This window comes from Panthera pardus, unplaced genomic scaffold, assembly GCF_024362965.1.
Source record: "Panthera pardus isolate Hobbes unplaced genomic scaffold, ASM2436296v1 HiC_scaffold_2, whole genome shotgun sequence".
Lineage (NCBI taxonomy): Eukaryota > Metazoa > Chordata > Mammalia > Carnivora > Felidae > Panthera > Panthera pardus.
The window spans coordinates 46,537,337-46,560,899 of NW_026526765.1; the positions used below are offsets into that span (position 1 = coordinate 46,537,337).

Genomic DNA, 23,563 nt, shown 5'->3' on the forward strand with positions numbered 1-23,563 from the left:
CCCACCAGCTGTGAGTGTTACCTTTTCCCCTGTATCCTTTCCAAACTTAGAGTTTGTCAGATTTTTAAAAATTTGTCAACTGGTTAAGTGTGAAATAGTATAAATATATTTTAACTTTTCATAGTGGAAAGTTTCAAGTACCAGGAAAGCTTCATTCCAGAAACATACTTATAATCCAAAACACTTGTTTATCAGAGCAAATTTCAAGAAACATCGGGTCAGTTGAGATCATGTGACATTTGGCTAATGTGCTACTCGTATTGCAAGACATCACTTGTTTATCAAGTTAAAATTTATTAAAAATGTTTGCTCATCTGGCGGACCGCTCTCAGAACAAGTTAGTCACAATCCAAAGTTTTACTGTATTTATAAAATAATAGAATCGGGTAATAAATTTATGTACCTGTCACCCACCATCCAAATCCTTACCAATTTTGTTTCTTTATATTTCACCACCCATTATTTAAAAAAAATTTTTTTTAACGTTTATTTATTTTTGAGAAACAGACAGATCATGAGCACGACAGGGGAAGAGAGAGAGGGAGACACAGAATCCGAAGCAGGCTCCAAGCTCCGAGCTGTCAGCACAGAGCCCGACGCGGGGCTCGAACCCACAAACCATGAGATCATGACCTGAGCTGAAGTCGGACGCTTAACCGACTGAGCCACCCAGGTGCCCCATCACCACCCATTATTTTTAACCAAACCTGAGATATTATTCCATTTTATCTTTAAATATTTCAGCAAATATCTCTAAAACATAAGGATTTCCTCTTTTAAACATAACCACAACGTATCATCAAACATCTCCAAATGTCAACAATAATTCCTTCATATTACCAAATATTCGAGTCCATGTTCACATTTATCAAATTACTCTATATATTTTTTTTCTTTTTATGCTTGCTTGAATTAAGATTCAAACAAGATCCATACAATGTGATTGGCTAACATTTCTTAAGTTTCTTTTAATCTAGAGGTGCTCCTGTCTCTCTCTACCATTCATTTGTTAAAGAAATCAGGTTGATTTTCCTGTTAGACTTTCCCCCAGTCTGGCTTTTGTTCATTATGTCCCCATGGTGTCATTTCACGTGTTCCTCAGTCCCTGTATTTCCTGTACACTGTAGTGTGGTCAGGATCAGTTGGGAAACCATGGTCCGTGGGCCAAATCTAGCATCTACCTTTTTTTGTAAACAGGATTTTGTTGGAACACAACTCTGCCCGTTTGTTTAGCTATTGTCGGTGGCTGCCTTTTGTGTTCCAACAGCAGGCTTAAGTACTTGCAACAGACTCTAGACACTGTATAGCCTGTAAAATTTAAATTACCTGGCCCATTGGAGACGAAGTTTGCCAACACCTACTCTAAAGGCTTGTTCAGATTCCTGCTTGATTCTTGGGCCATGCTTTCTTCATAGGATATAGTGTTTAATTAGATCAACTAATTCATAAGGAGTTGCAAAATGGTGATATTCCAAGTTAATCCTTCTTCGTTCCTATTTCCTTTTCTTTATTGGAATGCTTACATAAAAACCACCTTCTTCTCATCTACTACTTGGTGGCCTGAAGCACAGTTCGTACAGGAAAGACAGAATAAATGCTTAATTGTCTCTCTTGATTTTCAAAATAATGAATTGATTTCCTAATATCCTCCAAAGATGATCGCTGAGGTTTTTTGTTTATTTTTAAAATATCATTATGAACTCATGGATTTAAATGTGTTTGATATTTTCAATTCATTGCAGTTAATTAGACTGAAATTGTCTGGACTTTGGCAAGTGGGACTCCAGAGTCCCTTTGCCACGACTCTGGTTTCCTTGATTTGCGTTAAAAGTCTATGAACATGTTGTACATTTTCTGCCCCAAAGCTGGAATCAACTATTTATTTATTTATTTATTTATTTATTTGAGGAACCTGGGTTCCTTTAAGGGGAAATAGTATTTAGAGACCACAGTCTGGGCACCAAAGATGGTCACTCAAGTGTTGGTTGTTGTTTCTAGACCTGAAAATGATAGGCAGAGCTAGGGAATATGGTGTGTGCTTTCAAATCAGTTACATCAAAAATTCATACCGGAACTTCCAATTTAAATCCAGGATTATAAAGTTTTTACTTAACCCCTGTCGTCTTTCATTTGTATCTCCTTTCTCTCACACCAAAAGTCCTGGTTCTCAACACCACCAGCATGAAACTCACTGGCTACCCCACACTACCTATCCAACAGTTTCAGAATAACAATCCCAGCATTACCACCACAATATGATGACTGAAAACAGGCAGCCCTTTTTTCAAAATCAGAGTAAAAAATTCTGAAAGTGGAAGTGGAAAGGAATTCACCAGGAAGGGTCTGTGCTGACCCCATGTCACTGTATGGCAGTTTGCATTGCTGCTGGGATTTTTAGTACTATATTCTGTTGGTGAGGATTTGGTTCCTCACTGTGAGAAACTCTTAAATAGCCCTTGCCCTTTGGGAATTGACACATGTCTACAGAGTTGGGGAAGCATGAGGTTAAAGCAGTGTGGGCTCATAGAATGATTGTTTTATTGGTAACTTAAGTGTGCTGATGAACTCCAGACTTCAGTTTCCGTCCATAATGAATGAGAATAAAGAAAGGAAGGAGAAATTTGCAAGAGGGAATCTTGGGCAGGCCATTGCTCTCAGTCATTTCCTTATCTATTAAAAAGGGAGTGCAAGGATTGGGCTATACTCTAGCCGTGGCAGCGTCTTTCTCTTCTCCTAATACACCTGCCTCAGGGCCTTTGCACTTGCAGCTCTCAATGCCTAGAATACTCTTGCTCCAGCCTTCTAATGACTGGTTCCTTGTTATTATTCAAGTCTCAGCTTCAATATCACCTCCTCAGAGAGGGCCTTGCTGACTAGATAATCTAAAATACCCCTCCATTACTTTATCATATCAGCCTATTTTATTTCTTCATGGTACTTTTACCTATCTAATCTGTTTACTGGTTTATGTCTATCTTTCCTCTTCTAGAATGCAAACCCAATAAGGCCCTTGACTTTCTTGTTCACTGGTGTATCCCTAGGATTTAAAACAGGCCTGGCACATAATAGGAATGAATGCCTGCTACATGAATGGATGAGCTAGATAATCTCCCAAGTCCTTTTCAGCTCTAATATACACTCAATATATTGAGTGTAGAGTACATACAAGCATGACTGTACCGTCTTACAGATGTGGAAACTGAGACAGTGAGTGGCTTGCCACAGGCCTCACAGAGAAGAGGGTGGTGTGGTCCAGAGGCACTGTATGGAAAGTCAAAAGCAACAGACTCAGGTTTGGGTCCTCAAACCATCCTCCCCTGTCAACATTCCTTCCAAGAGCCGTGTGAGCTGGACAACCCATTTCATCCCTCCAAGGATAGTTTCTCCATCAAAAGAGAAGACCTACAAATAACTCTGGTCTAGGGCTACCGTGAGATAGTGAAGCTCTGTGGAATGAATGGCCCTAGGCACTTTGCAGAACGTTTATTTATCCGGTCTTTACCTCCAGCCGGTCCTGGGGTTGGGGCGGGGATAAGGAAGGAAGCCCGGGAAGGAAGCGCTGTGGAAGAAGGGAGAGCCAGCTGGTCACCACGGTTTGTTTTCTCACCTGAGTCCCCAGCCCTCCCCTAGCCTGGCCTCTCTCACCTGCTCAGGTAAAGAGGTAGGGGGAGCCTCGCTCAGCCAATCAACGGCAATTATTCTCTTAAAGGCACCCAGCAGCTGGCAGGGAAACCAGCCATGCCACCTGGAGAGCTCCCTGCTGGGGGCCAGAGGCAGCTGTGCAATTTAGGTGTACTTAAGCCCTCCATGGCCACTCTGTGACCCCAGGGCCTGGTCGTTTCATCCGGGAGAGTGCTTTCTTCAGAGACGCCTCCTTCGCCTGGCCCAGAGCTGGCTTTCCAGAAGGCTCCCATGCCTAGCTGCCCTGGCAGACGCCCAGGGAGGAAAGACAGCGTGGCCTTTGGCAACTGCTCGGCAGGAAGGAGCCCAGAGGTGTGAGGGAGAAGCCATTTCCCTGTCCTGACCCCCTTCGGCAAACCCTGGTGAGTCCTGACGGTCTGGGTTTCTCGAACCTCAACAGAGCAGGGCCTGGTAGGAAAATGCTCCCGCCTGAGGGGCGGAAACCTCGGGTGCTGGTTCCAGCCCTGCTGTGTGACCTTGAGCAAGTCACTCCAGCTTTCTGAGCCTCATGTTCCCCATCTGGGAAAATGTGGAGCTCAGACCTCCATGTCAGCTTTCTCCTTTTCTTATTCCCACCCCCCTTACACCCATTGTTTTGCAAGATTTTTGTCCGCCAGGCTGTACCTGTTACATAATGTCATTAATTGTTTTTCCCCTTCTTTGTTAATTGGGACTGTGTAATAGCCAATCAGTGTTTTACATAATGTCATTAATTGTTTTTCCCCTTCTTTGTTAATTGGGACTGTGTAATAGCCAATCAGTGTTTTCTGGTCAGCAGGAACAAACCGCGGTGATACCATTGAGCTGATATAAGTTAAACCAAAAGCAAAGAAATGTGGTGTTTTGGTCTGCCTGTGCGAGCTTATCTAGAGTCAATGTTTGCTTTCCATTTGGCCTTTTGAAATATGAGAAATAGGGCAATTTTCAGAGAATGGGGAGCCTTAGGAGGGATCTGGCTTGCATGGTTTATGAGGGCACCAGGCAGAAACACTGCCATCACACCCCAAGCCCGGCTCTGGCCTCTACAATACATGAGATCCATTGTTGAAAATGGGCCTGCAAACTTCCTATTTGGGGTTGGACCACTCCTAGGAGACCCCACACTGGGTTCATTCCCCCTCTGACAGGCTGGACAACCCTGGGAGAGCTGAGGTGTCCCTCAGGCCTCTGCTAGGGGTCGGCCAGCGGGGTGATGGAAACAGGCAGGTGTGAGCACAGAGCCTGGAGTCCAGGAGCATAGAGTGGACACAGCTTGTGCTGGGAATCAGGGCACAGGGCTAATCTGCATTGACTAGCTCTGTAACCTCAGGCAAGTTGCCTAACCCCTTTGAACCTCTGTTTTCCCAGCTGTAAAATGGGGATTGTAATCTTGACAATGCTTGCCTATCAGGATGATTCCTAGGGCCAAATAAAATAGTGTATATCCTGGAAGCAAGGAGTCCACAGGGTTTTAAATGCATCCCAAATTCAAAAACCGAAAAAACCCCCACAGACATGCATTTTAGAATTGACGAAATAGAGTAATGGATGTTTTATAAAATGTGACCTGCGAGATAGAGAATTATTCTGAGTATGATGGATTATGGTTGCTTGTTAAGTTCTTTTACTTTTTTTTACAATACCACTTATTGGGACTTTTTGAAATACAGACTCATATAAACAAAAGCAGGTGGAAACAGCTCACTGAGTCATGGTATTTTCTAATGACTCCTGGAACTGAAACCCAGGCCGGGAATGTGGCCCTCATGTATGAGGCAGTCTAATAGGTGGTTGGAGCACGCGCTTCGGAGTCAGACGATCTTGTGTTCACATTCAGACTTTAACACCTACTGGTGACCTTGGGTGTAAGTCACTTTTCTCTACCTCAGTGTCTTCTAAATTCTAGAATGAGGTGGGAGTGGAGAAAAATCAAAAGAGTTGGCTGGCTAAGTGGTAGTGGTGGTGGTGTTAAGTTGGGGTGCAGCTTACAACAGGGACTCAGAACCCACACACTTGTTCCCTTAGAGTCCAGGTCGGGAGGGCTCCCGATCCTTAGAGAGGACTGAATAAACGGATTCAGTGCAAGACATTTGGGTCTGTCTCCCCATCCGTAAAATGGAACCCCTCCCAGCCCTGCCATCATTCGGGGTAGCAGGAAACTCCTGGGGACACCGGAGGAGCGGGTCTTTGGAACCAGTCCATGCCCCTGAGTGCAGGGGTGGGGGTGGGGGGTGTTGTTGTTCCTTGCTTCGGGGGCCCAGTCAAGGGATCAAGCCCCTCCAGTTGGGTCATTTGAACTTCTTTTGCCCTGTCCGTCTCCCGAGGCTCCCTGCTGAGCAAATCCGGTTCAGGGAATGCTGGTTCAAGGGTTGTGACAGTACCTCCCCTCCCAGTGAGCCTGCAGGAGAATGAGAGAATAGAAGCTTCCCAAGAGCAGGAAAAGCAGCCACTCTGGCCCAGGCTCGGGACAGATGGTGTGTGACAGTGTGTATGTGTGTGCCTATTTGTACACATGAGCTAACAAAATTCAAGGTAAAAAATTCTAAGGCTATGAAGGCCCCCATCAGGTTTCATTAGCCAGCCCCCTGCACTGGGCAGGCCTCTCTTCTCAACAACACTAGAAGGTTGTAGCTGCACCCCAGGGAAGCCTCCTAAACATCTTTCCTTGGTAACCAATCTTGGCATCTCAAAATCCTCCCGAGGGTGAATGCAGGTTGTGTGTGAGCACGTTTGAGGGCCTTGGGTGTCTATGTTAGTTGCATGGACACTGAGCACCATGACCTTGCAGAAAAATAAGTCTGAGGTGGATAGACTGGGTGCTTTGGGGTTGGGGGTCCATCTGATCCATCACCATGAAGCTTAGAGGCACTTTGGTAGAGGAGCTACATCTACTGAGCACCTACTCTGGTCGAATGATTGTGCTAAGTGTTTAAAATTCATTACCTCATTTAATCCTCACGGTGTTCCACTTTAGTATTCCCATTTTACAGAAGAAAGCACCAAGACTCAGGGAGGCTACACATCTTGCATAAGATTGCTCAGCTAACAAATGGCAGAACCGTGATTCAGGTCTGTGTACGGCTAAATCTAGAGCCTGTCCCACCCAGAGGTGCAAATCAGGCCAAATACTAATGTCCCCAGATCCAATTTGTTTGGTCTACACAGTGTTTTATTTTGTTTTAGCCCTTTAATTTTTTTTTAATGTTTGTTTATTTTTGAGAGAGAGAGAGAGAGCAGGGGAGGGGCAAAGAGAGAGGGAGACAGAGTCTGAAGCAGGCTCCAGGCTCCAAGCTGTCAGCACAGAGTCCGACATGGGGCTTGAACTCACATACCGGGAGATCATGACCTGACCTGAAGTCGGATGCTTAACCGACTGAGCCACCCAGGCGCCCCCTGTTTTAGCCTTTTTAAAATTTAGATGACCACATGTGAAAATGGGGCTATTTAATATCAAAATCTCGATTCTGACTTCTCTTTAGAAATCAGGAGAATGTGGGGCTCCTGGGTGGCTCAGCCGGTTGAGCATCCGACTTCAGCTCAGGTCAGGGGATCTCACAGTCCGTGAGTTTGAGTCCTACGTCGGGCTCTGTGCTGACAGCTCAGAGCCTGGAGCCTGTTTCAGATTCTGTGTCTCCCTCTCTCTGCCCCTTCCCTGCTCATGCCCTGTCTCTCTCTGTCTCTCAAACATGAATAAAAATGTTAAAAAAAAAAGAAAAAAGAAAAAAAAAAAGAAATCAGGAGAATGTGGTACTATAGATCCACACCCTTCCATGCCAACAATCAGCTTAAACTGATTATCAGCTGCTGCCTTTCAATAGAACATGCGACCTCTGGCTTGCTGCAATTCCCATCTACCCAACCCACTCTCTCATTTATGATACCAGCCCGGCCCCACAGGCCTGGAGAGACCTGGGCCCCAGTCCTAACACTTCAACTGGCTATGACCTTAAGTAAACTATAACATTTGTCTAGGCTTTAGCTGTAACCTGGGATAGTTAACACTCTGAAAGAACTTTCTAAGTGGCTTTCTGTGCTGTTTGGGAGAGAAGCCACAAGTCTCCAGCATATCGACATCTTGCCCACCTGGCTATGTGCATGAGTCCATGTAAATTACACTAGGAGCTGTGGGTGGTGTTCACTCTTTGTCACCATCACTCGGCTGCACTACATGTCTGATCTTAATTTTGTGACACGAGACATCTGGGGACAGGTAGGGCCTGGTGGTACTGATCCTGGAGTGACGCCCATTCCCGACACTGCTCAGAGTTTGACTTCCATGCGCCTCTGCTCATCTCTTCCAGGAAGTCTGACTGAGATTTCACCATCCAAGTGTCCTATTCTGACCCCATTTTTGCTATAGAGTGCATAAGTGAAAATCCACAGCCCATCTTTGTCTGTTACACACACACACACAGGCCTATGAGTGAGAAATAGTCACGCTTTAGGTGTCGGCACGTCTATCTAGGGTCTTACTTGGGTTCCTGGAATTAAATCTTTAGAGGTACAGACTAGTACAGATAGAAATGTGTAGATCATCTTGTCCAATAATAGCAAATATGCTTCACTTCATTTGCTAATTCCAATTGATCAGTAGAGTGTCGAAAAGGCTTCTGAAGCTGCATGGAATGATCACACGCTGATACCTATCAGCAATGTCTACTGTGGGCATGGCAGGACTTACGCCAGCACTCATACCTGGGGAAGGGAGGTGACCTGCCCAGAGTCCCTCAGCAAGGCAAGGAAGAGTCAGATCCAGAAGCAGGGTCGCTCTTCCCCTCAAGGCCACTGTTGCTTCCACTATAGTAGCTCAGAGAAGAAAACGGAGACTGGGCAGAGAAATGAGAAACGAGACGAGGGCCCACAAGTCCTGGCTCCCCCAGAAGCCTGGCTGGGACTGGGGCTGAGGAATTCAGTTTTGTCCCACTAGACCGAGTCCTGCCAGCCTGGCCTGTTGGCTTCTGCTCCACTTCTCAGAGTCCCTTTGCTCCTGCCCCAATTTCCTGTCTCATTTTCCTCAGGCTCAGAGTGTGCACATCGGAGCACAAGGCCTCCGGAGATCCTAGGTCCTACATGCCCTCTTTTGGCAGCCTTCATCAAGCTCCCCAGCCCCCTCCATTCTGAAAGAGAAGTCCCAGGATAGGGACTCTTAACCTACTGATGCCATGGACTCCTCTGGCAATCTGTGAAGTCTGAAGGACCCCTTTTTCACGATGTTTTTAAATGCGTCAAAGAAAATACTCAGGACTGTAAAGAAAACGAATCATGTTGAAATATGGTTATCAAGGTATTTTTTTAAATTGTATGGCATAATAATGTATACTTCTTTATTAACTTACAAATGAGATCTGGCAGCAGATATAATAACTATTGTCGTTTTAAAGTAATGATGAGCATAAATGATAGTTTGAGAGATCTATGACAACTATAATGTGATAGGAAAATATCTGATTTCTCTTAGTGACATGGTCACAGGAACTGTCAATATTACTCGAGTCATTGTCGACATTTGTAATGGAATAAAGCGTTTAACTTGAGTTAGAGGTTAGTGAAAATGAATACGGAATTTTTCATTTTAAGTTCAGAGACCCCAGAATTCTATTTGTGGACCCAGGCGGAGAATTCCTCACTCTAGGATGTTCAAGTAGGAGTTCTCCAGTCCTGTGGTTTACAAACTCTGGGCCATGGAACCCTGGGGATTCTGAAAGTGTCACGGAGGTTGCCAGATGGTGGGGGCAGTCAAGACCTCTGCCTCAGCCTCAGCAGGTTCTTTTTTATTTGAGTTCACGTTAGCGTTAGCGATTCATGTAAGTTTCCTTTGTAAATAAGGGATCACCTGTTTGTGTCTGAATGTCGAGAACCTGCACTTGGCCCCACCCACCTCTTCACAGGACATTAAGAAAGCCCAAGTGGGGGTGTGAAGGTGCTGGAGGCAGGCTCGGGGCTGTGGAGCCCAGGGGAGGCAATGGGAAGCAGCTGGGCGGAGGCAAACTTCCCACCACCTCTGCCTGCCCATCAGCTCAGGAAAGACATCTTCTCTGGCCAAGTGTGGGGCCAACGATTAGGAGATCTGAGTTCAAGGTTCTAATTGTGCCAGGATCTTAAGCTTCCCATCTACAAAACAGACAAGTGTTGGGAGGACCAAATGAGAAAACATTTTAAGAAGCATAAAGAACTATTGAAGAGATTTTAATATATTTGTCTCTAAGCCTGAGACCCTTTTCTCCACTCTTCCTTGAGGTCTTGTTTCCCATACTAACAAAGCAGATAGTCCCTCGGGCCCATGACAGTGTAACTCCAGTCACCCAGCCTGCGATACAGTTAGATTTGTGGTGGAACAACCAACCGGGCACCCAGTCTGCCAACTCACCCCCTTAATTCCTCCTCTTTGCTCTCCCTACTGCCATGTCATGATCTCTGGCCTGCGTTCTCTAACAGCCCCCAGGCTCTCTCTCTTTCTCTGCTCCAGTCTGCCTTCCATGGAGCCCAAACACATTGTGACCTTAAGTTTTGGCCATGTCCTTCTTCTGTTTCAAGGCCCATGGTGTCCCTTCCCTGCACACCAGTCCAAGTCCAGCCTCCAGAGTATTGTACCCCAGATTCCTCAGGGGATCTGCCTCTAGCCTCCCCACACTCTTCCTTTCCCTAGCATCCCTACCTCCTCTTACAGGGAGGCTGTTGTGCTTCTCCTGCTGGTCTTCCCTGCCTTCTCCACGAGCCCAGATGATAGTACAAGCCCTGGGAGCTGTGGGGAGAAGAGATGATTTGGGACACTAGGAATGCTCCCAGAGGCTGAGCTAGCAGGCAGGGGGAAGCTGAACATGCACGGGACTCAGAGGAGTTCCATTGATGGGGGCACCGGGCAGGTGTGGCTCTGCCCTCTGTCAGGGCCAGGCAGGGGTTAATTTCAGAGACCAGCCTGTAACATGTGGGGAAAGCTGGGAGCACCTGCACAGTCGGAGAGAGTCTACTATTTGCTGCACTAAACTGAACCAGAGACAGGAACTAGGTCACCAGGAACAGAATACTGCTGAGTGATGGGGAATTCATAGAATCCCTGATTCTTAGAATGTCAGAGCCAAAAGGGACCATGTAGATCTTTCCTCTAGTCTAATTCCTTTCTGCTTCAGACAGAAAAGTAAAGCCCAGAAAAGGGTCATGGCTTGCCCAAGGTCACATGAGTTGAGGCAGAGCCTGGACTGGAGCCAACGCCTGATTTTCTTCCCAATCTCCATGCTCTGGGCTCTGGCCTCTGGACTCCTACCCGGAGACTGAATTAGCTGGTCCAGGACTGATTTACCAACAATGGGTTAATGTGTCACTTTTGGGCAATGCAATGTTGGCTCTTACTGCAGACTGTCAACATCTTAACCGAAAGATTCTCAGCTGGGGGACAGTGACAGGTTACAAGTATGCTGAAATATAGAGCCCTCAGTTCTCAAGTGGCCAGGTGGAGCCTGGGGCAGCCAGATCCCCCAAATCTGATGAGACAGTCCCCTGCAGGCCTCAAGCAGCCTCATTATTATAGTCCAGAGGATGTCCAAATGCTATTATGTACTGTGATAGGAAAAGTTGGGAAATACTGCCTCAACCCCAGAGCAGGAAAATTTTAGGGGTGGTGTGGGCAAAGTGGGGAAAGGGAGAGTCTAAAGACACAGGTTCAAGTTCTAGCTATACTATCTCCTTCTGACTAGTATATTCTGGAGGAAAAATAAAAGGAGAAAAAATAAGAGATGCTATTTATTGTGCCACATTTAGTCTTTCAAATAGTTCTGTAAGTAGGTGCTATTATCAACTCCATTATACAGACGAGGAAACTGAGTCAGAAAAATTAAGGGTTTTGAATAAGATCCAAAAGTTAGGAAATGATGAAGCTAAGATGTGAACCCAATCTGTTTCTCTTTGGATTCTGTGCTCTTAACTACTCTGCCATAGGGACTTGTTGGGGGACTAGTGGAAGAGAAAGATTTGGAGTCTTTCAGCCCTGCTGCCCTGATTTCTGAACTGCTGATTCTCCATCCACCCCAGACTACCAGGCTTCAGGGAGGCCTTCAGCATGGGGGAAGCCAGCAGTAAGGTCCTGAAGACACCTAAGAAGACTACCCCCCACCCCAGCCTTCATGGGTTTGAGCTTATCAGCAGGACTTGGGGGTGGTTATTTTGCATGATTCCTCTGGGAGTAAAGCCCCCAGCCCTTGGGGAGGGAAAAGTGGTGAGATATCATTGGTTGCTGCACTACCCGTGAAACTCATAGAATTAAGGCACCTTGTTTATCATGCTGACACCCCCTAAAGAATAATTCCTATTTACAGATCCAGTGACCCTGCCAAGTACTTTATACACATTGGCTCACTTTAATTTTCACAGTGGCACTTTCTTGAGTAGCTCCTATTATCATCTCCACTTTACCAGATGAGGAATCTAAAGCTCCAAGAGTTCATGTAACTTGGCCAAGGCCGGACAGCTGGTAAGTGGCAGAACCAGGATTTAAACTCTGGTCTATTTGACACCCAAACTCATGATGGTCTTGACCATCACATTACAGAACAATCTGGTAGAGTGGGGGAAAGCACTGTTCTGGTTCTGTATTCAAGACCCAGGTAGGCCACTCACTTCTTAGTAGACCTTAGTCAGGGAACCTTTGGGCAAGTCTTCTCTGGGTCCAATACCTAGGACTATAGAAGGGTCATTTCTTTTCTGTCTACAGGTTAAAATTACATAAGTAAAAGCAATATATAACTGTTATCCATTTGTTCAAATGGTGCTATTAAGAACTTAAAGCAAGGGGGCCCTGGCACTATGGAGAGGGTAAGGTATGGTTTTTGTCCACTTAAAAATATAACATAAATGTTAGATGAGCAAGGGTTTTGTATTTCCAACAATAATGGAATAGCTTATTGAAGACCAACCTTCCCACTGAGAATTGTTAAAAGAGGTGGACAAAATAAATGTGTGTGTGTGTGTGTGTGTGTGTGTGTGTGTGTGTGTGTGTGTATTTGAAGGTATTAGAGTGTTACCAAAGCAACATGGACTTGAGGGCTCAAGATTCCAGAGATAAGAGAAATGCAGGGAGGTAAGGCCCATACTCAGCTGCTACTTTGCCCTTCAAGGCATATGCCATTTCTCAAGATGATTAAGAAGGTAAGCAGAGACTGAAAATCTGAAGCTGGTGTTATGAAGCTGAGATATAAAAAAATGGATTTCAGGGTCCACCAAGTAGGATTATCCCTAATAAACACCCCAAGCTTTCAAATGGAACCCCACAAAGATTCTACCCTAGGAATAGAGGCGAATCAGAAACAGACTAGCTCCACAAAACTGAAGACTAGCATATAATCAATTAAACCCCTTACAAGACCTACAAGACTCTTGCTTGCCAAAAGTAAAGGTAAAAAATTCTCTGAAGGAAGATAATACCATTTGGGGTCTCAAATTTTCCTATAGTTTTTTCATACACAATATCTAGCATTCAATAAAAAAATCACCTGACATCTCAGTAGGCAAGACTAAACGGCTGAAAACCAAGACTAAAAGTAGATAATAGAAATAGGTCCACAGAACATTCAGCTGTTGGAATTATAAGACATGGACTTTAAAACATGTGACTTACATATTCAAGAAATAGACAGGATGGAGAATTTCAGCAGAGAACTAGAATTTACCAAGGAAAATCAGATGAAAATTCTAAGCCTGAAATACAGTAACTGAAATTAAGAAGCCAAGGGGTGCCTGGGTAGCTCAGTCGGTTAAGCATCTGACTTCGGCTCAGGTCATGATCTCATAGTTTGTGAGTTCAAGCCCCACATTGCGCTCTGTGCCAACAGCTCAGAGACTGGAGCCTGCTTTGGATTCTGTGTCTCCCTCTCTCTCTCTGCCCCTTCCCTGATTGTGCTCTGTCTCTCTCTCTCTCAAAAATAAATAAACATTAAAAAATAATTTTTTAAGAAGCTAATAGATGGAGGGGTGTCTGGGTGGCTCAGTCAGTTGAGCATCTGACTCTTGATTTTGACTCAGGTTATGATTTCATGGTTCATGGGATTGAGCCCTGCATTGGGCTCTGTACTGACAGAATGGAACCTGCTTGGGATTCTCTCTCTCACCCCTTCTCTGCCTCTACCCCCACCTCTCTCTCTCACTCTCAAAATAAATAAATAAATTTTTAAAAAGTCTATTTTTAAAAGATGGATATAACAGCAAAGTATATTAGCACAGCTGAAGATAAAATTAGTGAACTGAAAGACAAGTCAGTAGAAAGTACCCAGACTACAGCATATGTAATACAGAAGAGAGTCATATAAAACATGGTGAAAATGTCTAAATATGTGTAATTGAAGTCCCAAAGGAGAGTGGGAGAAAAAGAGGAGTAGGAAAAAGAAGGAGGAAGACGGAAGGAAGTGAAGGGAGGGAGAAGAAGAGAGACCCAAAGAGAAATGAAGTGATACTGAAAACAATATGTTTTGATGGTCAGTAATTTTCCAAACCTGCTGAAACACATCAAGCCACAGATTTAAGAATCACTTTAAACCCCAAGCAGAATAAATAAAGAGAAAACTGAACTAGGGTCTACTATGGTATAAATGCTGAAAAACAAAAATAAGGGGGATATCTTGAAGGTAGCAATAATGAAATTGACAGATTCTCAACAGAACTAATGAAAGCCAGGAGGCAATGGAATAACATCTTTAAAGTGATGAATGAGAACAGATACTGTATGAGCATAAATGAATGGTTCTCAAGTTTTATTGTGGGTATGAATCACCTGGCCTGGGGCTGGGAGAGGAAGGGTGTTAAAATTTTAGACTGCCAAATCCCACCCCAGATATTTGGATTTGGCAGCTCTGGAGTAGAGTCAAGGAATAGACTTTCAAGAAATATTCTGCTGTTTCTGATGCTGTTGAACTATGGTAGGTTTGCAATGATGGCTGCCATGTTCCTCCCATTCCTGTGCCCGTGCCCGTGCCCATTTGCAATGTGACTTTGCCACTTTTCTGATCAAGAGATAGAGTTTATTTTTCCTCCTTTTGAATCTAGGCTTGCTCTATGGCTTATTTTGACCGATAGATGTCAGTTAAAGTGATGTTATGGGACATCTGAGCCTTGGCCTCCAGAGTCCTTACATTTTCAGCATTCACCTTTTGGAACCCAGCTGCCATGTTAAAAAAAAAAAATCAAGACTATTCTGCTGGAGACATTTGGAGAGAAAGCCACAGACAATAGCCAGCATCAACAACCAATCTCACAGTTGGAGGGTTTGAGCCCCACGTTGGGCTCTGTGCTGACAGCTCAGAGCCTGGATCCTCCTTCAGATTCTGTGTCTCCCTCTCTCTCTGCCCTTCCCCCATTCACGCTCTGTCTTTCAGGAATGAATGTTAAAAAAATTAAAAAATAAAGAATTATTAATTATAACAGGGGGCTGGAGTAACAAGGGACTGACTAATAAGAAGTAAAGAGAACTCTAAAGAATTTCTACAACAATAGCAAATATAAGAAGCAGCCCCTCAGGTGGACATAGAGCACCTGAAGAAGAGCCTCCCCAGGGCCAAAATCCAGATCTCATTGCAGAGGACATGGCTGTGGCCCACACAATGGCAGATAAGTCACTGTGGTACTACACCAGGCCAATGGACATGGCAGAAATCATTCTTTTAAAGTTGCTGAAACTGTGTCCTGTTGGGTTTCAGAAAAGCCATTCATAGGGAAATGTCTCATCAGAGACACTTTGATACAAAATCACTTAAGAGAGATTCCTGGGGAAGCCTCGGGCTGCCAGGTACTGCTGGCCACGTGCACTCTCGGAGCCTGATGCTGGAGAAGCCATGCCCAGCAAGAGCTGGGCATGGGAGACCCACACATGCCTCAGGGAGGGTGGTGAGCTGGCAACTAAAACCAGGAAGCAAAACACTTTCTTACTCTAATATCTCCCCAGCACCCTCTACTGTCAAAACTGAGCATCCCGCCAGCTGGCAAAATAAACAGATATGTAAGGGCCCATATTCGTTTTCTCTGAGCAGGCAAAAAGGGTGAAGTGCACAGGCCATCTTGGGCTATATAGCCCAAGTCAATCTCTCTGACTACAATCTCTTCAGTGACCTTAGAAAAGATGGCACTATCTAGCTAAGCCCAACCCAAACCGCCAACTTTCAGAATTATGAGCAAATAAGTGTGATTGTTCTTAATGCCTAAGTTTTGGGATCATTCGCTTATTCAAAATATTGTAATACCAATGTTGCAAGAAAGCTGCCTTGTTTTCCACTTCCCACTCTTGCAACTTTCTTTGTGCTATTTCCTCTGCTCAAAGTGACATCCTCGGCCCTCTCTACCTGACGGATTTATTTGCCTACAACCACTTCATTAATTAATGTTTTATTGATGTATAGCACATATGTAGAAAAGTACACAGTAATAAATATACAGCTTGATACATTTCGCCAGGAGCTTATACTGTGTTACCTGCAGAGAGATGCCTCCCACTATGGTCCCTTCCACTCACTAGCCCTGCCCCCAAGCATAAACAGTGTTCTGATGGCTTACACCATGGTTAGTTTTGCCTGGTTTTGCACTTTGTATCAGTGGGTCATTGTGTCTCTCGTCTCCAGCTTCTTCTGCTCAACATTATGTTTGTGGATGTATCCATGTTGTTGTGTGTAGTGATAGTTCATTTTCATCACTGTATACTTTCCATTTTGGGGAATTCAGCATAATTTATTGGTCCATTCTATTGATAGATACGCAGGTTGTTTCCAGTTTGGGGCTATTTTGGAAAATGATGCTTGCACATGCCTTTGGGTGAACATATGGACGTATACATTTCTGTTGGTTATTCTTAGTAGAACTACTGGGTTGTGGGGCACTCTCATAGTATATTAAAACTTCTAAAAATCAAAATATAAATGACACACACAGATCAACAACCATGTGAGCGGAGGAAAAAACCAAATATCAGTGCATAGAATAAAGATACAAGAAGAGAAAAATAAAACAAAATGTTGACATAGCTTATGGGTAAAGGGAACAGGAGTGATTTTGCCTCTTGACATTCTGTCTTTTCCAATAATTGTGTAATGACCATGTATTACTTTTTTAATTAAAGAAACATTCAGTCCATTTGATCTCCGAAGTCTTGCTCAAATGCCACCTCCTTCCAAGTTGCCTTACCATGGCCAGATGACTGTAGCTAGCCCATGTCCTACTTCATCTTTACACTCTCTGGAGCAAAACCACATCACAGCAGGAGCACATTACCTTGCCTAGGGAAGGTGCTCTCAAAATATCTGACCCTTTCCTTACAGTCAGACAAATTTTAGCAACAGCTCACATTCCTCAAAAGAGCACACCAGCGTGCCAGTAGAAGAGGCAGGAACATGAATCCAGATTGCTGTTTCCCTTTTCAACTTGAAAACACCCAACACACAAAGATTTTAAGCAATAGGCCTGCTGTCGCTCAGCAAATCATTGGTAGGGGCATTCTACACAGGTCATCCAAGAAAGAGGAATCTGCTGCACAACATACAATCTACCAACTATATTTTGAACAGAGCAAAAAGGCAGGGGTGGGAGGTTAAGAACAAAGCGAAAATTTGGAAACCTCAGCTTTGCATTACCAGCTGTGTAGCTTTGAGCAAGTTAACTTACCTCTCTGAACTCCAGTCCCCTCTCTATCAGATTGGAGGGATGAGAGTGAACTAATTTCCAGGATGGCAAATAGGGTGTGACACTGATTAGGTGGTGGTAGCTGCCTAGAATGCTATGTTGAAAACGATTCTGAGGATAAGTCCAGGCTTAGTGAGAAAGAATGCTGTCATTGATTAATAATTTCTGCCATGAGCAGGGGGTTTTAAATTGGTTAGTACCAATATGTTTATTACATATTTATTTGTCCTTTTTAAACAAATGGCTCTTCAAGATCCTTTCTAGCCCTGTGTTCACAGTTCCTGGGTTTAGATCTGTTCGTGTGTCTGGTGGGCATCATATTGTTCCCATAGGCAATTCTCTTAATTCCAAAGGCAAAGGAATTTTAATTATCTTCTAAAACCATAGACTTTTCTCCAGTAATGTATGTGATATATATTTAAACAATCTGTAAGACTCTCAAAGATCCTTAGAGATGAAAATGTTTGAATAAAAAGTGTTAATTACATAATCACAATCATTCTTTTGAGATAAATCATATTATTATAGTTACCATATTTGACAGCCTTTCCTGTCTGCCCATTGCCCTCCCCTCAGGTTGGAGACGGCCCTGGGAGGTGGGTGTGTGTCCTTCTTGGTTGTAGTGGGCAGTGGAGTTAGTATCTAAGTGGATAAGGTGAATGCCCTGGATATAGTCCCACAATCCCAAACCACTCAGAATCCCCAGGATTGGCTCTGTCTGGACCCATCCGGAACATAATGTGGCCTGGAAATTCTGGAGGGAGGTCGACCTTTGTCTTATCTGTGAAACAAATATCCTACAACCATCAGGAGAGTGGTAGGGGTGCTGACTGAACAATTTAACACATAAATTATATGTTCATGGCTGCTGAAGGGGCCCATGCACAGGATGACAGGTTAGTACATCATGTGGGTCTAGCAGAATACCCAGGCTGTCAGAAACATGGGCTTTGGAATCAGACTGCTGTGGGTTTCAACACAGCCCTGACATTTATAAATGAGTTTGTACCAGCTACTTAACTCTGTTTCCTCATCTGCAGAATGGGTTTAATAGTGGTACCTATTTCGAAGAGTTATTGTATAGAATAATTCATAAAAAGCACAGATTAAGTTTTCCCTACATAGGAAATATCACTATTGCTATTATTATCTTAAAATTAATTATTAGCAGTGATTTCTAATTATATATACAATAAAACCTCAGAAATGTGAGTTCCACTTTTGTAAATTTTGTGGATAAACAGAGGGACTGGAATGGGATGAAGCTTTCATTATTGTTTTAATAAATAATATAACGCTTCCTTTAAAAAAAGTTAGAGGGGCGCCTGGGTGGCTCAGTCAGTTAAGCGTCTGACTTCGACTCAGGTCATGATCTCACAGTTAGTGAGTTCGAGCCCCACATCAGGCTCCGTGCTTATAGCTTGGAGCCTGGAGCCTGCTTTGGATTCTGTGTCTCCCTCTCTCTCTGCTCCTCCCCTGCTTGCACTCTGTCTCTGTCTCTCTCTCTCAAAAATAAATAAACATTTAAAAAATTAAAAAAAAAAGTTAGAAAATACAAATGATAAAAAAAAAAACAAAATCAGTACTCAGAAATAGCCTATTGTTCATCTTCCAGTGTGTATTCTAATGATAATATATATATTAAAGTGGAAAAGGATATTTGACAAAAATAGGATCATACTGAACAGGCTGTTTTATAACCACTATTTTTCAGTGAGTAAAGGAAGGTCTACAGGCAAATGTATCGGTTTCTTGTTTGTTTTTTGTTGTTGTAATAAAAAAACATCTAACATAAAATTTACCACTTTGAAGTGTCCAGTTCAGTAGTGTTATACATGTATTGATATCGTTGTAAAACACATCTCTAGAGCTTTTCCATTTCGCAAATCTAAAACTCTATACCCATGAAATAGCTCCCCCCTCCCTGTTTCTCCCCAGTCCCTGGTAACCGCGATTCTACTTTCTGTTGACTGCCTCCTTATTTTTTTTTAATGTAAAACCCCGAGGTCGGGAATTGCATGCTCTGTTAACTGAGCCAGCCAATGGATTTGATAGACTTTGACTAGTTTAGATACCTCATTATAAGCGGGATCACACAGTATCTGTTGTTTGGTGCCTGGCTTACTTCGTGTAGCATAGTGACTTCAAGGTGCATCCATGTTGTAGCATGTGGCAGAATTTCTTCTTTTTTTTTTTAATTTTTTTTAACGTTTATTTATTTTTGAGACAGAGAGAGACAGAGCATGAACGGGGGAGGGTCAGAGAGAGAGGGAGACACAGAATCCGAAGCAGCTCCAGGCTCTGAGCCATCAGCCCAGAGCCCAACGTGGGGCTTGAACTCACAGACCGCGAGATGGTGACCCGAGTTGAAGTCGGACGCTTAACCGACTGAGCTACCCAGGCGCCCCCAGAATTTCTTTTTAAAAAAAAAATTTTTAATGTTTATTTTTGAGAAAGAGACAGAGCAAGAGCGGGGGAGGGGCAGACAGAGAGAGACACAGAATCTGAAGCAGGCTCCGGACTCTGAGCTGTCAGCACAGAGCTTGACTTGGGGCTCGAACTCACGAACCGTGAGATCATGACCTGAGCCGAAGTTGGACGCTTAACCGACCGAGCCACTCAGGCGCCCCAGAATTGTCTCCCTTTTTAAGGCTGAATAATATTCTTTTGTAGGTAAACACCACATTTGTTTATCCATTCATCCACTGATGGACATGTGGGTTGTTTCCACTTCTTGGCTATTTTGAATAATGCTACTATGGCCATGGGTGTATATACCCATGATATATATATATGGGTGTATAAATATCTCTTTGAGACCCTGCTTTCAATTCCTTTGGGAATATATACACAAAAGTAGGATTGCTGGATCATATAGTAGTTCTATTTTTAATTCTTTGAAATTAATAATAGTAAGTGAACTATTTCACATTCCCACCAGCAGTGTACAAGGGTTTCAGTTTCTCCACACCTTCACCGACACTTGTTTTCTTTCCTTCCTTCCTTCCTTCCTTCCTTCCTTCCTTCCTTCCTTCCCTCCATCCATCCTTTTTTGATAGTAGCCATCCTAAGGGGTGTGAGATAAACAAATGTATTGTTTTAATACAATTCTAGGGAAGATGTTTAAAGTCCTCAAAAGAACAAACTCTTTGACACTGAGAAGTGTGGAATCTTCCCTTTTATATATAAGCAACTAACAAACTGTTCTGAAACTTATCAAATCTAATCTCATTAAACATATTATGCTTTGTGGATTAACATCCTCCACCTCTATCACTCCAAACTTTAGGGTGTTTACTTATTAAAGGATGCTTATTAGTTTTGTGATGCTGTAGAAGGTGACAACCCTATGTACTTAATATCTGCTCAAAGTCTAAGCTGCCTTCAAACGTCTCTCTCTTTGATGTCTACCAGCTGTTTATCTCCTCCTTCCCTGTTTATCTCCTCAGTTCCCCACCACTGCCCTCTCATCTTGAATGAAGGGTTCTCCATCGTTCGGCTTCCCAGCCCTGCTCCAACCCCTTCCCCTCAGCCTTCCCCCTTAGAGGCTGAAATCCCCCTGACTTAAGTCACATGCTGGGTTCCAGGAACCCTCAGATCCTTGTCCCCAGATCCAGGCCTTCCCTTAACCTGCTCTGGCACCTGCTCGGGGAGATCCGTGCGTGTGTATGAGATGTGGTACCATAAACCACCGTTCCCTTAGCAGTCTTTTTTTCTTCTTTTAAATGTTTATTTATTTTTGAGAGAGAGAGAGAGAGACCACTCCTGAGTGTGCACGTGTGTGAGCAGGGGAGGGGCAGAGAGAGAGAAGGAGAGGGAGAATCCCAAACAGGTTCCTTGCTGTCAGCTCAGAGCCTGACATGGGGCTCGATCCCATGAACCATGAAATCAAGAGGTCGCTGCTCAGCCGACTGAGCCACAAAGACACCCCTCCCTTAGCAGTCTTGGTCTCCACATGTGCCTCTCACCAGGCTGAGTATCATCCTTTTGTAGAGATACATTCTTTCTCTCACAACCTGAGCCCTACATGCCAGCCACAATCTAATCTGGACCTTCTGAAGAAGCAGCAGGCTGTTGCAATGCCCACAGAAACACAGCTGAGAGACCATGTTGGCTCTGACATGCTGCCTTCCTAAGGGCTTTTCTTGAGTCCTTTACATTTTACATTATTTCTGCCTTAATGCTGGCCTTAGACACTGCCTCCTTCATTAAATAGGACTCTGCCACACCATTTTATCATTTTTTTTATTTAAAAAATTTTTTAATGTCAATTTATTTTTGAGAGAAAGACACAGAGTGTGAGCGGGGAGGGTCAGAGAGAGAGGGAGACAGCAGAATCCAAAGAAGGCTTCAGGCTCTGAGCTGTCAGCACAGAGCCCGATGCAGGGCTAGAACTCACAAACTGCGAGATCATGACCTGAGCTGAAGTCGGCCGCCCAACAAACTGAGCCACCCAGGCGCCTCACCATTTTATCGTTTTAAAAACGTGAGTTAAGTTTAAAACAATATACTGTCCAGATTTTAAGTATATAATTCAATGAGAGGTTTTCTTCTTTTTCTTTTCTTTTTTTAAAAGATTTTATTTATAAGTAATCCCTACACCCAACTTGGGTCCTCACACCCCTGAGATCCAGAGTCCCATGTTCCACTGACTGAGCCAGCCAGCCTCCCCCAGTTCAATGAGTTTTGACAAATGTGAACCCCTATGTATTACAAAATTTTGAGACACAGTAAGCTAATTTAGAGAAACTGCAAGACTCCATAGAACTGTTGGAAAGAGTACAGGGTTTGGAGTCAAGAGACCTGGCTACCTGGTCAAGCCTCTGCCATTAACCAGCTGTGTGACTTTGGGCAAATGCCTTCCCCTCTCTGGGCCTCTGTTTCGGATCTGTGCAGTAAGGTCGATTCTAGGGGCTTCCTCATGCTGTAGGCCCCCAAGGCATGACAGGGGTCGAACAGAGATCACACCAGGCTTCCTGAAATTATGCAGGGCTACTGTGTTCTGCCTACATTTGCAAAATGAACACACCTCACCTGGGTCCTTCCAACCAAATCCCTGAAGAAGAAAAAGGGAAGAAATAACAACAATAAGCAAAGACACCAGAAATCAGCCAAACCGAGCTCTATATCCTGTAGGAATGTACCAAATGGCTTATAAATAAATCCTTCTCAAATTTGTTTGCTCTGGTACATTAACGAAAGAAGATTCTGAAGGGATTAGCTTCAAATTCACAACAAGTATCAAAAACACACTGTTTGCCAAATAGGTTGAGTTTAGCTATTTTGCTGTTTCAGAGCTAAAGTGCCTTTGCTAAAAGAGGAAAGCTCTCTAATAAAATAAGAGGGGCATGTAGGTGGCTCAGCTGGTTAAGCGTCTGACTTCAGCTCAGGTCATGATCTCCTGGTTGGTGAGTTCAAGCCCAACATCGGGCTCCATGCTGACAATGCAGAGCTCACTTGGGATTCTCTCTTTCCCTCCACTGCTCTCTCTCTCAAAATAAATCAATAAACTTTATTAAAAAATAAGATGAATCCCTCATATCTATAGAGCTTTTTTTTTTTTTTACTTCTCAAAGCTGCCTTGTTTATTTCTCATGTGATCTATACATCAGTTCTCTGGCAGGAAGCAAGACAGGGATTTTTCTCTTTCCTTTTTTCAGGTGGGGTCCTGAGGCCTGGAACAATGAAGTGGATATTCTCATAGATACCAGCGAGCCCACCCCCTAGATTCCCAGCCCTGTGTGTTTGGGCTGGGCCCCACTATCTCTTTTGCAAACAAATCGATCAACACAAAGAACAGAGTCCAAGAAGATCTAAAAACAATAATAACAACAAGAACACTTCACAGGCAGCAGTTAACAGAAACCGACATTATCACCTTCACTCTATTAATGCTTATGGTTTCCTCAACAGCCTGATGAGGGTTCTCCCTATTTTGCAGAAGATGAACAGAGGCACAGCGAGGGGTCATGGCTTGCTCAGGCTCACATAGCAAGTAGGTTACAGAGCTGGGATTCTGCAAACCCTCTGGCTTACAGCCCAGGCTTTTTGCCCCTATGCTACACTGCCTCGTGTTCCACCAACCATCTGATTAAAGGACTTCCTAAAGCTGTTCACTGGTGAGATGAGCAGCCCTAAGAGCCAGCAAGGCCCCTATTCTGAGCACTACAAGTAGAACCCCGGTGACCATGACCACTAGTGAGCAAAGTTTAGAAGGCAGAGGGCCGGGCCAAACGTCCGGGAAGGTCCCTTCTAA

At 44.0% G+C, this 23,563-nt stretch overlaps 2 long non-coding RNA genes across 2 annotated transcripts in view; one reads left to right on the forward strand and one right to left on the reverse strand.

Annotated features, from left to right (window-relative positions):
* Positions 1 to 23,563, reverse strand: part of LOC109276004 (uncharacterized) — a 67,950-nt gene that overhangs the window by 34,827 nt on the left and 9,560 nt on the right. The gene's annotated exons all lie outside the window — the stretch shown is intronic.
* Positions 3,167 to 23,420, forward strand: LOC109276006 (uncharacterized). Its single transcript, XR_002084480.2, has 2 exons — positions 3,167 to 4,043; positions 22,968 to 23,420. It is a non-coding gene; the product is annotated as an uncharacterized LOC109276006 (long non-coding RNA).